General features: G+C 39.5%; 1 pseudogene; it reads left to right on the forward strand.

Moving 5' to 3' along the window:
* Positions 1–1,907: 1,907 nt before the first annotated feature.
* Positions 1,908–16,203, forward strand: part of LOC132223443 (transcription factor BTF3-like) — a 65,733-nt pseudogene continuing 51,437 nt past the window's right edge.

A 16,203-nucleotide genomic window follows, 5' to 3' on the forward strand; every position in this document is an offset into this window, starting at 1 on the left:
GTGAAGTGGGAGACATGACCATCCTCAGAGAATTCCAAGATCGCTGCAAAGTAGCCAGAAGCCCTGTCTGTTTGCTTCCAATACTGGACTGAACTTGTAGCTAAACTTTAGAGCAATTGGGTTGAAAAAGCAGTTGAAGTGTAGCTGGTCTGTCTGAAATATAGAGAGCAGGGAACATGGAGGAAGGTAGGAAGAGAGGTGGAAGGTTCTGTTCTGTCAGCATCTGTACAAAAGTTGGCATGATGTAGTTGGGGTTGAGCCTCATAGTTAGTCAGCCCAAGGGCTGAGCCCACACACAAACAGGACAATAGCAATTCAGACCCAATTAAAACATGAGGGCCACATAACCCACACAAGGGACATTCCTAGAGCACCCAGCTCATAAAGTAAAGGAGACTACATCACTGGGTCTCACTACAGAAGGCCACTCCACCAAGACTGGGGAGTCATAGCAGTCTGATCCAACACATAGAAACAAACTCAAGAAACAGCAAAAATGGGAAAACAAAGAAACAGGCCTCAAATAAGAAAACAGGAGGAATATCCAGAAAAAAAGCTAAATGAAATAGAGCCAAGAAATTTATCAGAAAAAAAATATAAAGGAATGGGTTTTTAAATGCTCAACAGCATGAAAAAGGACATAGAAACCATGAAAAACTGCAGTCAGAAATGAAGAATGACATATCTGAAATAAAGAATACACTGGAGGGAAAAAACAATAGGTTAGAGGAAGCAGAGGATTAGATGACAAGGTAGGAAAAAATTACTTAATCAGAACAGCAAAAAGAAAGAATAATTTAAAAGCATGAAGGTAGCTCATTTCACATAGCATAATGCTTTCCAGATACATCCATGCTGTCACAAAGGTAAGATTTCCTTCTTCTTTCTTTCTTTCTTTCTTTCTTTCTTTCTTTTTTTAACAGCAGAATAGTACATACATTTTTAATAGTGATTTTGGTTTTAGAGCCACTGGCCTTGGCACCTCAGGCAGCTTCAAAATCAGAAGCAGTGGGGTCTGTAATGGAAAAGAGTGAGAAGGTTATAGGTGCAGTCCACGGTCTAAGATGATAGGTGGTAAAGAGAACCACAGTCCATATGCAGAGGTCACTAGGTGAGGCCAAGTTACAAACTGAGAAGATACCTAAAAACAGTCAGAGTTGAGGATCAGAAACTAGGAGAAATAGCCAAGTCATTTTTCATCCCATGGCCATTTTGAACAGGCCATTAGCTTCCCTATGGTTATTGCTCTGATGCCTTTTAAAAACATTGCCTAGCAACTAAAATAAGGTCTCATATAACCTCAAGATTCTCTGATGATTGAACCCTTAGATTTCTATGGATAATAATGCTTTATATTTTGTTCCAAGCTTATGATAAGCACTAAAAGTGTTAAAGGAGCTACATGTGGCATTGGTTATAAGTCTAAGTTTAGAAAGTATAAGATTAATATAAGAACACATACTTAAAGTAGTGAGTCAGCCTCTAGAATAAAATCTTATGAGTTGAAAGGATGCTGGATAGCAAGGGGTGTGTAAGGGCAGGCACCTGTAGGAGGAAATACATTAAATATAGAATATTGTTTGTGAACATGTTCAGTTTCAAATTGGCATCTCCTGATTGCAAAGCTGCATGTGACATTTCCTTCAAAGCTTAAACAAGCACACAAAGGACAGTATTTCAATCAATGTAAGTGTCCCAGAGCCTGTGGAATTGTTGGCAACACAACTACAGGATGTGGGGGAGCCAGAGGATTAGGTGGAGAGGAGACCAGGAAAACAACAGGAGGGTTAGAAACTCTCCCAGATTCTTCTGGATAGGAAATTCCATGGCCAGTCCTATCAGGCTTTTCTTTTTTTTAATTTCTTTTTACAAATAAAGGCCCAATCTTCCTATATTTCCAAAGCATTATGCAATTAGGAGGAGCCAAATCCCTCCCACAAAGAGAAGTAGTGGAAGTTCGTAGAACAGGGACAGGACCAGCAGAGCAATTGGAAGGACATCTTTCTTTCATTGCTCAGGAAATGTGTTTAAGGTAAGAGTTTAATAAAAAAATGAAATGGAACAGAAGTTTTCCTGGACTCCTGCTGGTTCCTCATCCTACTGTCTTTGTTAGTGCCTAGTACTGGCTACATAAATAAAGGCTGGGGAACTTTTTCTTCTGACCATTGACCCACAGGGGGGAAAAATCAATATCATTTAAGTAAAAAGCAATCTTGTTCATCTGGTTTTTAAATTAAAAGGTTATATTATATTTGCATATTATCTTTTTAAAAAACATTGTTCTATATTATAACCAATTAATGGAGGGTGGACAAAGAAGGATGAAGGGAACTAAAAAGATAATATTAGAACAAGGATTGGGTATGAAAGAAATAGATATTCATAGGGTAACAAAGGCAGAGTAAAAAGATAGGGATAGAGATTGGCTTTTGAAAAGTTGAACATTTTAGCAATTTAAAAAAGTTAAACTCTTCTGCATTATAAGATCATATTACTGCCTTTATTTTCAAATTTCAAAGTTGAATTTCCAAAGAATCCTTTATTTATTTTTTTTACAGGATCTTAAAGTCTTTGTATGCTTGAAAAATAATGTGTTGGTTGTTTCTTTTGGAATCTTGGAGGTATTTTAAATTTACTATCTAGGCCTCCAAAGTCTTGTTTTGGAGGAAATAAATTGCCTGGTTATCTTATTAGCCTTTTTTTCTATTTTCATTTCTTTATTTGCTTGCTTTGTTTCATTTCTAGTTGGACATTCATGGAGAAATAGTGTGACACAAAGATGAACTAAAACTCAATGTAATTACATTTAAGACCAAGTAGGCATTTTTCATGACTGATTCCATGAACTAAAAATCTTCATTCTGGTAAAGCTTCACTAGATCAGTTGACATTCGTGGAACATGCAACAGTTTAGAGATAGGTTAGCATCTCCTCACTACCATATCTGTCATTTAGGTCATCTGCCATTTAGGTCACTGCCCTATTACTGACTCCTGTCAGTATAACATAGGTCCTCATAGTTCAGCTCTTAGTTCACCTCATAGTTCACCTCATAGTTCAGTTCAGGGTTTACAGAATTGAGAAGCAAATTAAAAACACAATTTTAATTTTATTAAAAATTAAAAAGCAATCAAATGGTGTTTATTTTCTTTTCTTTGTTTTTTTAAACCACCAATAAAAATTACAATATGGCAGTTATCTTTAAAAGTTGAATCCATTAAAAACGTAATATGAATTTGAAGATACAAAATATATAGGTAACAATTTATTTTTTTTTTCAGTCTCAAATATTGAACTAATTCTACCCTGGTTTTCTTTCCTTGGCCAAGCAATAGCTCCCTTAATCTCACCTTGGTCTTAAACTCAGTTAATCCTCAGAGTCCTGTCACTGTTAATCCAAATGCTAGTGTTCCTTTTTTAAAAAGAGAAAAAACTTTGCCCAACTGCAGAGCATTATCTTATCTAATAAAAGACAAAAAGGGTAATTAACTGTACCTCTGCTATGCTTCCCATTGGCTAATCAGCAAGGTATGCAAATTAACTGCTAACCAAGATGGCAGCCGGCAGCCACCCAGCTGAAGTGAGCAGGAGGTTTGCTTGCTCCAGTGATGGAGGAAGCCAAGGTTCCCCACATGCCACAGCCCAGCTCTAAGCTCCGAAAGCAAGAGCTCCAAAAGCAACAAAGTTTTGATTATAGAAGCCAAACAAACCCAAGATACCTGCTTTCAGCCAGTCGCAGCCTCAGAGCTGGGAGTGCCAGTGAAGACAACAAAGTTTCAATTATATAAGGTAAATAAATCCCAGAATAAAAAAAAAGATGGAGAGGCTGGGAGCTTCAGTCGCCGGCCAACCTGAAAATCGCCCTCAGCCCTCACCCAGACTGGCCAGGCACCCCAGTGGGGACCCCAACCCTAAAGGGAGTGTGACCAGCTGCAAACAGCTATCAGCCCTCAACCAGGCTGGCCAGGCACCCCAGTGGGGACCCCCACCCTGATCCGGGACACCCTTCAGGGCAAACCAGCCGGCCCCCACCCATGCACCAGGTCTCTATCCTATATAGTAAAAGGGTAATATGCAAACTGACCCTAACAGCAGAAAGACTGGGAATGACTGGTTACTATGACACACACTGACCACCAGGGGGCAGACGCTCAATGCAGGAGCTGCCCTCTGGTGGTCAGTGCGCTCCCACAGGGGGAGCTCTGCTCAGCCACAAGCCAGGCTGATGGCTGCCAGTACAGTGGTGGTGGTGGTGGGAGCCTCTCCTGCCTCCTCAGCAGCGCTAAGGATGTCCGACTGCAGCTTAGGTCTGCTCCCTGCTGGCAAGTGGACATCCCCCAAGGGCTGCCGGGCTGCCAGAGGGATGTCTGATTGCCAGCTTAGGCCCAATCCCCCCAGGGAGCAGGCCTAAGTCAGCAGATGGACATCCCCCGAGGGGTTCCAGACTGCAAGAGGGCACAGGCCTGTCTGAGGGACTCCCCCCCCCCCCAAGTGCACAAATTTTTGTGCCCCGGGCCTCTAGTAACCTTATAAATTCATACTTCATCTCACTCACTTAAGGCATCATTTCTTACATTGCCAGCTCACTCTGTCTACTCTGTGGGTCTACTGTGTGCTCATTTAGAGCCCTTAGGTTTTATGCTGTCATAAAATTCCCTCTTAACCACCCCACTCAATATCCAAAGAATTATATAAATTTTTAGAGAAAGGCCTGGTTTACTGATCTCCTGCACTACATGACACATACAAAGTTTATCTGTTACCAGAAAGTATATAAGTCATAAAAGAGCTTTTCAATTTTATTTTTCAGAACTTTGAAATTATTTGAACACACCAAAATATTAAAAACCATACTTTCTAGTTAATATATTGGTACTTACCCCACTGGTTGATAAAATTAAGTTAAAATTTGGATTTAATATTTGTTTTTCAATCCTTTGCCTTTATTCTGCTGATATATACATACATATATATATATGACAAATTTGGTGACCCATCTAAGGAGTTGGAATAAAAGTTGACAAAAACCTCTCTTTGATCATATTGGTGGTATCTGATGAGCCTGTGCTTTAAAGAGAATTTCAAAGTTTCTTTAGTTCCAAGGACATTATTTCCATTTCAGAAGGAAATACTCTCTGATCTATCTCAAACCCATCTTACCCATCCCATCTCATTCTTCAACTAAGAGTACATCACCCTAGAAAGATAGAATAATTTGCTGCCTTCCTGAATCTCAATCTTTGTGAAAAAGAAATAAAGAACAATTAACCCCTTTCAACTTGTTAATAGATATGTAGCTGCTTACATTTCCATGAATTTTTGAGTTGCAGGTGTTCTGAGGTGGAATCTGAAATTTTTTCTTGCTCTTTAATTGACCTGGAAACTCATATCCCAAGGTCCGACTGTTGTTTCCATTAAATTCACAAAGCCTAGTTGTCAAAAGAAATGAGAAGAAAAAGGAGAAGCAGGACGAAAAGGATAGGAAAATGATTGTTACTCCTTTTTTTGTAAACAGAATTAATTGATGCTCAGATTTTGTGTATGTTTGTTTGTTTTGGTTTTTATTTTGGTGTTTAAATTTCTGACCAAAAAAATCCCCACTATAATGAAAACTGATGTTCTTTGGCACTAGATAGTAAAGAATAGGGAGTGGAGGTTAGTAGAGGAAAGAGATGAGAACCTATAGGTAGTGAATGCTTGGTGTGCACCACTGTGTTGAATAAAAGACTTGTTAGCCACTTTTAAAGCAATTTAATTTAGATATAATGGACACACAAAAAACTGTTCATAATTAAAATGTACATTTTGATAAATTTTAACATATTTATATACCCATGATTAAACTACCACCTCAATTGATATTATATTTAATATTGTTCAGCCCAAAAGTTTCTTCATGCACCATTAAAATCCTTCCTTCCTGCCCCTCCTCCCATCTCCTTTTGCTCTAAGCAATCATTCTTCTGCCCTCTATCACTACGGGTTAGTTTGTATTTCCTTTACTTTTATATAAATACTAGAGACCCAGTGCATGAAATTTGTGCACTGGCGGATGTTGTCCCTCAGCCAAGCCTGCACCTCCTACAATCTGGGACCCCTTGGGGATGTCCAGCTGCCAGTTTAGGCCCAATCCCTGTGGAAAGGATGGGATTGGGCCTAAACCGGCAGTCAGACATCCCTCTCGCAATCTGGGACCACTGACTCCTAACCACTCGCCTGCCTGCATACCTGATTGCCCCTAACTGCTTCTGCCTGCCAGCCTGATCACCCCCTAACCACTCCCTTGTCAGCCTGACCAAAGCCTAACTACTCCCCTGTCGGCCCGAGTGCCCCCAGCTGCCCTCCCCTTCAGGCCTGAACGCCCCCAACTGCCCTCCCCTGAAGGCCTGGTTGCCCCCAACTGCCCTCCCCTGCAGGCCTGGTCCTCCCCAACTGCCTTCCCTTCCCTGCAGGCCTGGTCCCCTCAACTGGCCTCCTTTGCTGGCCTGATAGCCCACAACTGCCCTCCCCTTTTGCCATCTTGTGGCAGCCATGTTGTGCCCACATGGGGGCGGCCATATTGTGTGAGGGCATAACGGTCAATTTGCATATTACCTCTTTATTATATAGGATATTCATGCAATATGTGCTTTCATTTGCGTTCTTTTGTTCAACATAATTATTTTGAGATTATCTAAGTTGTTGCATGTATCAGTATTTAATTATTTTGGAGTGTTTTGCCACAATTTATTTAGCCATTTACCCCCTGATGGATATTAGAGTAGTTTCCAGGTATGGGCCATACAAACAGAGCTTCTATAAACATTCTTATAAAGTCTTTGTGTGGAAATATGCTTTCACTTTTCTCAGGTAAATACCTACGAGTTGAGTGAATGGATAATATAATAAGTTCAGATTTGACTTTTTAACTAAATGTCAAAATATTTTCTAAGGTTGCACCTTTTTAAATTGCTACCAGCAGCATGTAAATGTTCCAATTCTTCTACATTCTCACTAACATTTCATATGGTCAGACTTTTTAACTTTACTGAGTGTGCAGTGGAATCTTATTATGGTTAAAATCATTTACCAACCCTGGTATTTTTGGTAAAGAAAAATCATTTACCAGCCCCCCAAAATATATTTTATTGATTTCAGAGAGGAAGGGAGAGGGAGAGAGAGATAGAAACATCAATAATGAAAGAGACTCATTGATCAGCTGCCTTCTGCAAACCCCCTACTTGGGATCAAGCCCGCAACCCAGGCATGTGCCCTTGACCAGAATTAAATCCAAGACCCTTCAGTCTGCAGGCAGATGCTCTATCCACTGAACCAAACTGTCTAGGGCTTACTTCATTTTTTTTAAACAGAAATATATTGACATTTCTAATGTTCCTTTTTTGGGGGTTAGTCTGTCTCATGATCATATACAGGCTATGCATTCTAGACTGGAATATTACATAGGTGTTGTGATCTCAGAGTACTACATCTGAAGGCACACAATGTTCATATGTTCATGATTAATGATGTTAATGTTGGTCACCTGGACAAATAGTTGTCCAATTTCTCTCCTATATAATTACTCCCCCTTTGCAACTAATAAGCAGTCTATAGGAAGACATTAACTTCATGCAAATATCCTGCCCCTCTTTAGAATTCTACCAAGTTTTAAAATCCATTGATTTTTATTTTGTCCAACCTTTATTTTGCCTACAAAATACTGACCTTTCAACTACAACAATTCCTCTTCATTTACTAGTTAGCATTCATCATTGGATGATAGGCAAGAATTTTTTGTTTCTCCCTAGTTATTTATTATTGATATGACCTCATAATTTCTACTTTCCCACAAGGGTTTATAATTATTACTTAATTATAATGATGCTCAAATTATCCTAGATTTGGCCGGTGAACATACCTCCAAGTTAGTTCCTGTGTCCTGTGACATACTCCATTAATTTTTTTTAGCACGGCATTGCTTTCTGATATAACAAGATGTTCCAGGATTATCTTGTACTTGTTCTATCCCTGGAATTAGCTATTTCTCTGTTTCCTTAGATCCTTTAGGTGGAGAATGATGTTAGAGACCTTCCAAGTCTTGGCTCAGATTCTTAAGATTTTCCAGCATTTATCATTTTGCAAATCATGAGTTTATAGTTGGTAAGTCTAAATTAGCTGTTTGGAGACTTACTAGCCTACTATGGTTATATCATTTTTGTCACAAATTATATGTTAAACATATGGTTTCTAAAATAATGTAATTTGTCTCAATTGACTGCAATGTGATCTGCAAACAGACTGTGAGAAAGCAGAGTTGTTAGAGCTTTTTAAATCTGCTATTCCATCAACTCATTTTATAGATGAAGAAATAGGCTCTGACAAGTTAAGTGTTATCTAAAATCATAAAATCAGTCAATAGCAGATATCACTCATTTATGTCTAGTGCTATTTTCACGATACTCTACTACCAGCTATATTTTTCTTTACCAAAAATACAATATTTAAAAAATAAAATACTTTAATACAGAAAATTCCTGTGAATACTAAAGTTCCATAAAGACTATAATCATAATTAAATAGCTACACACGTTGGTTTTAGTCTTGGTATAGCTATCCATCAAAGGGTGAACATTGAGCACAATTTCTTTAATAACTTTATTAATAATTTTAAAGAGGACAATTATTTATCAGGTTTTCAGCCTTTAGAAAACATAAGTTCAGAGCCAGAATTTTAATTACCTAAGCTCCACAGCATAATGTCAACTACTTCTACTTCTACCTCCATTTACTGAACAAGGTTATAAAAACTCAGAGAGCCCTGGCCAGTGTGGCTCAGTTGGTTGCAGTATTATCCATGCACCAATGAAAAGTTTGAGGGTTCCCTTCCTGGTAAGGGCATATAGCCAGGTTGAGGATTCGATCCCCAGTCAAGGCACGCACAGGAGGCAACCGATAGATGTTTCTCTCATCTCTCTCTCTCTCTCTTTCTGTCTCTCTCTCCCTTTTTCTTTCTGTCTCTGAAATTAATTGGAAATAAAACTCAGAGAACTTAAGCAACTTGTCCAAAATCAACAGGCCAAAATGACAATAAATGACATTTAATGTGAGACCTGGTGTCTCTTAATCCATATCCCTATAACTGGCTCCCTGCTGTTCACCTCTAAAGCATGAGGGTGGGGAACAGAGGCCATCCCCGGAAATGATTGCATATATTGACTCAGGGAACAGCAGGGCTGGAAAAATAAAATAAAATAAAAACTACCTTGAGTTACTGCCTTTGGATGTGTGAGGCAGGCAGGGAGCTTAAAATGAAGTTGTTAAGTGCTGCCAGAATAGCTTGTGGAATGGGAAGTGTAAGCCTATGGACTTTCCTTTGTTGGAGGTGTTTAGGATGGGTTACATCACCCTCTCTCTGGAGTTACTTATGTATAATTTACTTGTAACCAGGGATTAGTCTAAATAACAGTTTTGCTAAATTTCTGACCCCAGATCTTTTGATGGTGTTGGAGAAGTTGCCTAAAGTTACATGACTAATAAAAGTTTTCTGGATAAATAGTACATCATATTTATACTAGTGGCCCAGTGCACGAAATTTGTGCACATTAAAAGGGAATTAATTAGAGGAAATATTTTAATATAGCTATTTGCCCTTTCTCTAATAGAAGTATCAGAGATGAAAGAAAATTAGTAAAATGTATATGAAAATATTACTCCTGTCAGGGTCTGGGGTGCACCATGGGACCCAGACTCAAGTCCCCGCATGCACTTCAAAACTGCGTGACACCCAGACCCGGCCGCCACCCCCCTTTGGGCTAGATCCAGACCTGGCAGGTCCCACTCTTATCCTGTTGCCAGGTTGGGGGTGCAGCCTCAAGTCCCCTGGCCAGGCGCTGGGGTGGGGGGGAGTGGCCTGGGGTCCCCCAGGATGGGCCGGGGTGGGGGATGGGCCTTGAGGTCCCCCGTCAAGCCCTGCCAGGTGGGGTGTGTGGCCTGAGGTCCCCCATTAAGCCCCACTGGGAGGGGGGCATGGCCTGAGGGCCCCCATCCTGGGGCAAGGGGAGCAGCCTGAGGTCCCTTGGCCCAGCACTGGGGCAGGGGAGGCACCTTGAGATCTCCAGTCAAGCCCTGCCAGGCAGGGGGTGCAGCCTGAGGTCCCCTGTCAAGCCCCATGGGGGCTGGGGGGAGGGCGCAGCCTCAGGTCCCTGCTGATTGTTCGTTAAGGCTTGTTACGGGAACTTGGCCTCCACTGTGGGCACAACCATCTTGTGTTACAGAAACCCCCGCCTCTGCTATGGGTGCTGCCATCTTTGTGGCAGAGTGACAGTCAATTTACATATTCCCTCTTTATTACATAGGATGGTTTTATTCTTCAAATGTATCTAGATGTTGTTATTGATACAATTGTTATTACATTCACTGTGTCACTGTGTATTTTCTCATTCAACAGATAGCAACAGTTCAAAATGTTATTAAGAAGAGTCCACAACTTTTCTTATGCTCATACTGTAAATGGCCAATGTCCTCTGGACTCTACAATAACCAAAATTTCCTTATGAAAAAGAATATTATTTCACTCATAAATTCACTTCTGGATAATTTTACAGAATCCACTTCCACCTATAATACAGCAAATAAATTGCTTGGGGATCTTCAGATCCAAAAAGATAAAACAAATTAAAGGGATTTCTGAAAAGTGCAATGGCATGATTAAATAAGAAATGGATTACAAAGACTTCTTATAAAGAAATTGAATTGGACATGACTTTGAATAAGTATCAGCAAGGGGATAGTCAAGGAGGGGGTGATAGCATCATGATTACCTGGGAGATGTACATGCCAGGAATACAGAAGTATTATTTCTGCATATAAGCTAGAAGTAGGCTATGTGGGATTAAAGTAAGGAAGAGCAAGAACTTTGCATTTCCCACAGGTACTTCCTTTTTCACAGTGATCATGACACGATGAAATTCAGAAAAGGCAAACAAAGAAATAAATAAATTCTTTGTGCACTCAATATTTGGAAAGGGGGACCATGGAAAAACTGTGTATGTCAAGAAAAAACTGAAAAGAAGAGTTTATAAATTTAATAACTTACAGAATTCTAGACTATTTTCAAACAACTTATTGGAAGTTCAGAAAAATGTATGCTGGAGTTCAAAATTATTACATACTTGGAAAAGAAAGTTCTGTATGGCTTGATGGTGGTGAGAGATGGCCAATGCTTTTTTTTTGAAACTGTGGTTTACAAAAACCTTGCATGAAATAAAATCTACCAACTTAATAATTTTTAAGTTTCATAGTGTTAAGTGTATTCTCATCATTGTGAAACAGATCTCCGGAATATTTTTCATTTTGAAACTGTAAACCCATTAAAAAACAATTTCCATTTTTCCTCTCCCCTCCATTATAATGGCAACCACCATTATAATCTCTGTTTCTATGAATTTGACTACTCGAAGTATTTCATCTAACTGGAATTATACAGTATTTGTATTTTTTTCTTCTATATTTTATTGATTTTTTACAGAGAGGAAGGGAGAGGGATAGAGAATTAGAAACATCGATGAGAGAGATTGATCAGCTGCCTCCTGCACACTCCCCACTGGAGATGTGCCCGCAACCAAGGTACATGCCCTTGACCGGAATCGAACCTGGGACCCTTGAGTCCACAGGCCTATGCTCTATCCACTAAGCCAAACTGGTTAGGGAAGTATTTGTATTTTTATGACCAACTTTATTTAGCATAATCTCCTCAAGGTTCATTCACGTTGTAACATGTGACAGGATTTTCTTCATATTTAAGGCTGCATACAAATCCATTGTGTGTATTTACCACAGTTTGACTATCCATTCACCCACCGATGGACATTTGGGTTGCTTTCACCTTTTAGTTTCTTCCACCTTTTAGCTATTGTAAATGGAAGCTGCCAGTACATTTACTTGTATTTGTCATAATTTTAATCTGTTTATATGAACACATACACTGTTTCCTATTCCTTCTGAACTCAAGGGATGGGGGATTAACTACTCAAAACTGATCTTTTCCCCTGCTAAGCAAACAAGCCAAAAAACAAGGAAAACAAAACAAGCAAAAAACCTCCCACCACCAACAGCCAAGCAAAAAGACAAAACAAACCAAAAAACAAACACATAGGCAAAAATAATACTGAATATTTGAGTGTTCTATCACCAAACAGAAGTAGATCTACTGGGTACTTGTTAAGATATAGGGTCGTTAATTTAAAGTATTTTTAATTTTTTAAATTGATGAGAGAGAGAGAGAGAGAGAGAGAGAGAGAGAGCGAGAGAGAGAGAGAGATTTTCTTTTTCTACTTATTTATACATTCATTGATTGCTTATTGTATATGCCCTAACCTGGAATCAAACCAGCAACCTTGGTGTATCGGGACGACACTCTAACCAACTGAGCTACCCAGCCAGGGCTATAGGTCTTAAAGTTATGCTTTAAAAAAATGAAAGGGACCTGTCTGCTAAAAGATAACATATTAAAAAATAATAATTACCTTGAAAATCTGTATTGATTATGGAGTATCACTTTTTTCAAAACATGGGGGTAATGTAGCTTAGGTAAAATTCAGGTCGTTTTGGCAATTACTTCTGTCTAAAATGGTGGTTCCCAAGACTGATCAAGTACCAGAATCTGCTAAAGACCTTAAAACCTGTATTTCTGATTCCCATCTATAGCTACTAAATAAAAACAAACAAACAAACAAACAAACAAACAAACAAAACTCCGGGATTGGGAACCACAGCTTTCATTTGATCTATAGGCTCTGATTAGAATGGATCATGTTAAATCATCAAATCATTTTGTTATCTTGGAATCTAAAGCCCTTCCAAAAAGCCTCTGGCTTCTTCTTTATCAGCCATGGATATAGATAGCTATTTTATTTCACTGTGGCTCTAATGCATTTCTGGGACTTCTACCATGTCAGCATTCCATCATTCTGGGCTTCCCTTCCATGCCCATTGCCCATTACTCTCCACAGCCATCCTTGACTTATCATGTGACTACCCCCAATACAAAGTCCTCTGTTCCCTTCTCTGGGTAACAGCCTCTGTGATTTTCAAGATGGCAATTATATATAGACTAGAGGCCCGGTGCCGACCAGTCGATATAGATAGCTATTTTATTTCACTGTGGCTCTAATGCATTTCTGGGACTTCTACCATGTCAGCATTCCATCATTCTGGGCTTTCCTTCCATGCCCATTGCCCATTACTCTCCACAGCCATCCTTGACTTATCATGTGACTACCCCCAATACAAAGTCCTCTGTTCCCTTCTCTGGGTAACAGCCTCTGTGATTTTCAAGATGGCAATTATATATAGACTAGAGGCCCGGTGCCGCTGAGATAGGAGAGGCTCTTGCCACTGCCACTGTTCTAGCCAGCCGTGAGTCTGGCTTCTGGCTGAGCAGCACTCCCCCTGTGGGAGCACACTGACCACCAGGGGGCAACCCCTGCATTGAGCGTCTGCCCCCTGGTGGTCAGTGCACATCATAGTAACCAGTCGTTCCGCCATTTGGTCGATTTGCATATTAAGGTTTTATTATATAGGATTTGCAGTGGCATCCTTTAGAGCAGCGGTTCTCAACCTGTGGGTTGCGACCCCTTTGGCGGTCGAACGACCTTTTACAGGGTTCGCCTAAGACCATCCTGCATATCAGATATTTACATTACGATTCATAATAGTAGCAACATTACAGTTATGAAGTAGCAACGAAAATAATGTTATGGTTGGGTCACAACATGAAGAACTGTATTTAAAGGGCCAGAAGGTTGAGAACCACTGCTTTAGAGTCTCTCTCTCTCTCTCAACCTCAAAACCAGTACTATTTTTGTTGCCTCATTTAGGTACATTTTAGAATAGATGAGAAAGGGGAGGAGAGAATGATTTAATGTATTAGTTATTATCCTTTAAATAGATGAGAAAGGGGAGGAGAGAATGATTTAATGTATTACTTATTATGCTTTAAATAATGAAATTTCTGGCCTACACACACCCATACTCAGCTACAGATGTTCTCTAAATTGTCACATTTGTCCTTCCTCCCCTCTCCCTCAAATGTTCCCAAACTAACAGGACATTAAATGAAAAAATGCCTTTCCATAAAATTTGCTTATTTTACTATTTGTCTCACTCAGTATCGCATCCTTCTAATCATCTGTAATGTGCAATCAATCACATACCCCACCCCCCTGGGAAGGTTGTTTATTGGTCATTTACATGATTAAAAAATGGAGAAAATAGACACGTCAAAGAATAAAGGTGTTTTAATAACCTCCAATTTGAATCTCTTCTTACTATGTACCCCCTACTGACATAATATAGCAAATATTCTTACCTTCACCATCTCTGAAAGGAGATTTCAAATTCCCCCCCTATGTGATGCAGTAATTAATTTATTAAGGATGCTAGAAATATGCTAAGCTATTAAGCCCCATGGGAATCCTTATTCTGGCTGAAACAGGAAGATCACCATGGATACATCTCTGCTCTACTGGATGGTCAGCAACAGGTGTTGGGCTAAGCTTGGGAGCCCTTTCAGACTGCTTATCACACAAATTGCACTAGGTAAAACCATAAATGCCACATCTCAGAGTTGTAAGAATTATCTTCCAATAGCTTTGCCTGAAAGTAGAATAGTCAACAACTTCCATAATCTCCCATACCTATTTGAAACTCCCTAATCTTCAATGGCTACCCTGCTATCAATTAGGTGGGTAGAATTCCTCTGTAATCGATCTTCACCTATAAGTTCACCCCAAGCATTGAGCTTAGCAGGTGGAGTAATGCAAAAAGGTGGGGGGAGGAACTACCTTCAACAGACAGCTTAGGATCCTTGCTTCTTTGATATCATATCACACATATGTATGCCTTCTGCCAAATATGCTTTGAGCTTTATAAGGGGGGATGGGGGATAATGTTAGGATAAGGACACATATGTAATAACTTAATCAATAAAGAAATTAAAAAAGAGTGTTGGACTTGCTTTATGATTGTTGTGACCCACTTGCTTTCCAAAAATATGGTGAACCTCACAGAATCTGAGCTGAGTTGACAATCAGCAAAGAAGCAAAAGAGGTTGAGTGTCTTATAGAGTTTGGTAAGTAATGAATTATGGCTATATAACATTGTCAGGGAGCCCTAACCCTAGGATGATTTATTTACAGACCTCACTATTTCTGCTGTGCTTTGTTTTCCACATTTGTGACCAGCAGCCTGAGTTCTACCATAAGTGAGAGTTTCTTCTGTTGGTAAAGAGAAAAGTGGTGTTGGGAAGTGAAAGTGATGGAGTTCATCTCAGAAATACCAATGAGTAACATTCTACTTTAGAGTAACGATTAAGTCTTCAGTAGTAAAGAGTGTGGTCTAGGAGTTAGAGCAAAGGTGGAATCTGTGCTCTTTGCTATGAAGTCAAAGAAGGACAAGAAAATCTTTTTCTTTTTTTTAAATATATTTTATTGATTTTTTTACAGAGAGGAAGGGAGAGGGATAGAAAGTTAGAAACATCGATGAGAGAGAATCATCGATCAGCTGCCTCCTGAACATTCCCTACTGGAACAGCAACCAAGGTACATGCCCTTGACCAGAATCGAACCTGGGACCTTTCAGTCTGCAGGCCGACGCTCTATCCACTGAGCCAAACCAGTCAGGGCAATCTGATTTTCTTATAAGTAGTGCTCCCATAAATGGTCTTTCTTGAGAACATTATTGCATAATTTAAGTATACCTTAAAAGATATCTTCCCAGAGAAATCTTTACATGTGTAGCTTTGGACTAGACACTTCTATGAATAAGGCTTAATAAAAAAAGTTCCGCCCTAACCGGTTTGGCTCAGTGGATAGAGCGTCGGCCTGTGGACTGAAAGGTCCCAGGTTCGATTCTGGTCAAGGGCAATGTACCTTGGTTGCGGGTACATCCCCAGTGGGGGGTGTGCAGGAAGTGGCTGATCGATGTTTCTCTCTCATCGATGTTTCTAAATCTCTATCCCTCTCCCTTCCTCTCTGTAAAAAATCAATACAATATATTTTTTAAAAAAGTTTCAGGGATATTAAGATACATGATGGGGCAGTGTTTATGGAAATAGCAAAAGGGTAGAAAATAATAAATAAAATAAAGTTATAAACAAATTTATAAAAGAAAAGGTCAATTAAAAAACACATCAGTAGGGAAATCAGGAACATTCCTATTTTTTTC

Source organism: Myotis daubentonii, chromosome X (genome assembly GCF_963259705.1).
Source record: "Myotis daubentonii chromosome X, mMyoDau2.1, whole genome shotgun sequence".
NCBI lineage: Eukaryota > Metazoa > Chordata > Mammalia > Chiroptera > Vespertilionidae > Myotis > Myotis daubentonii.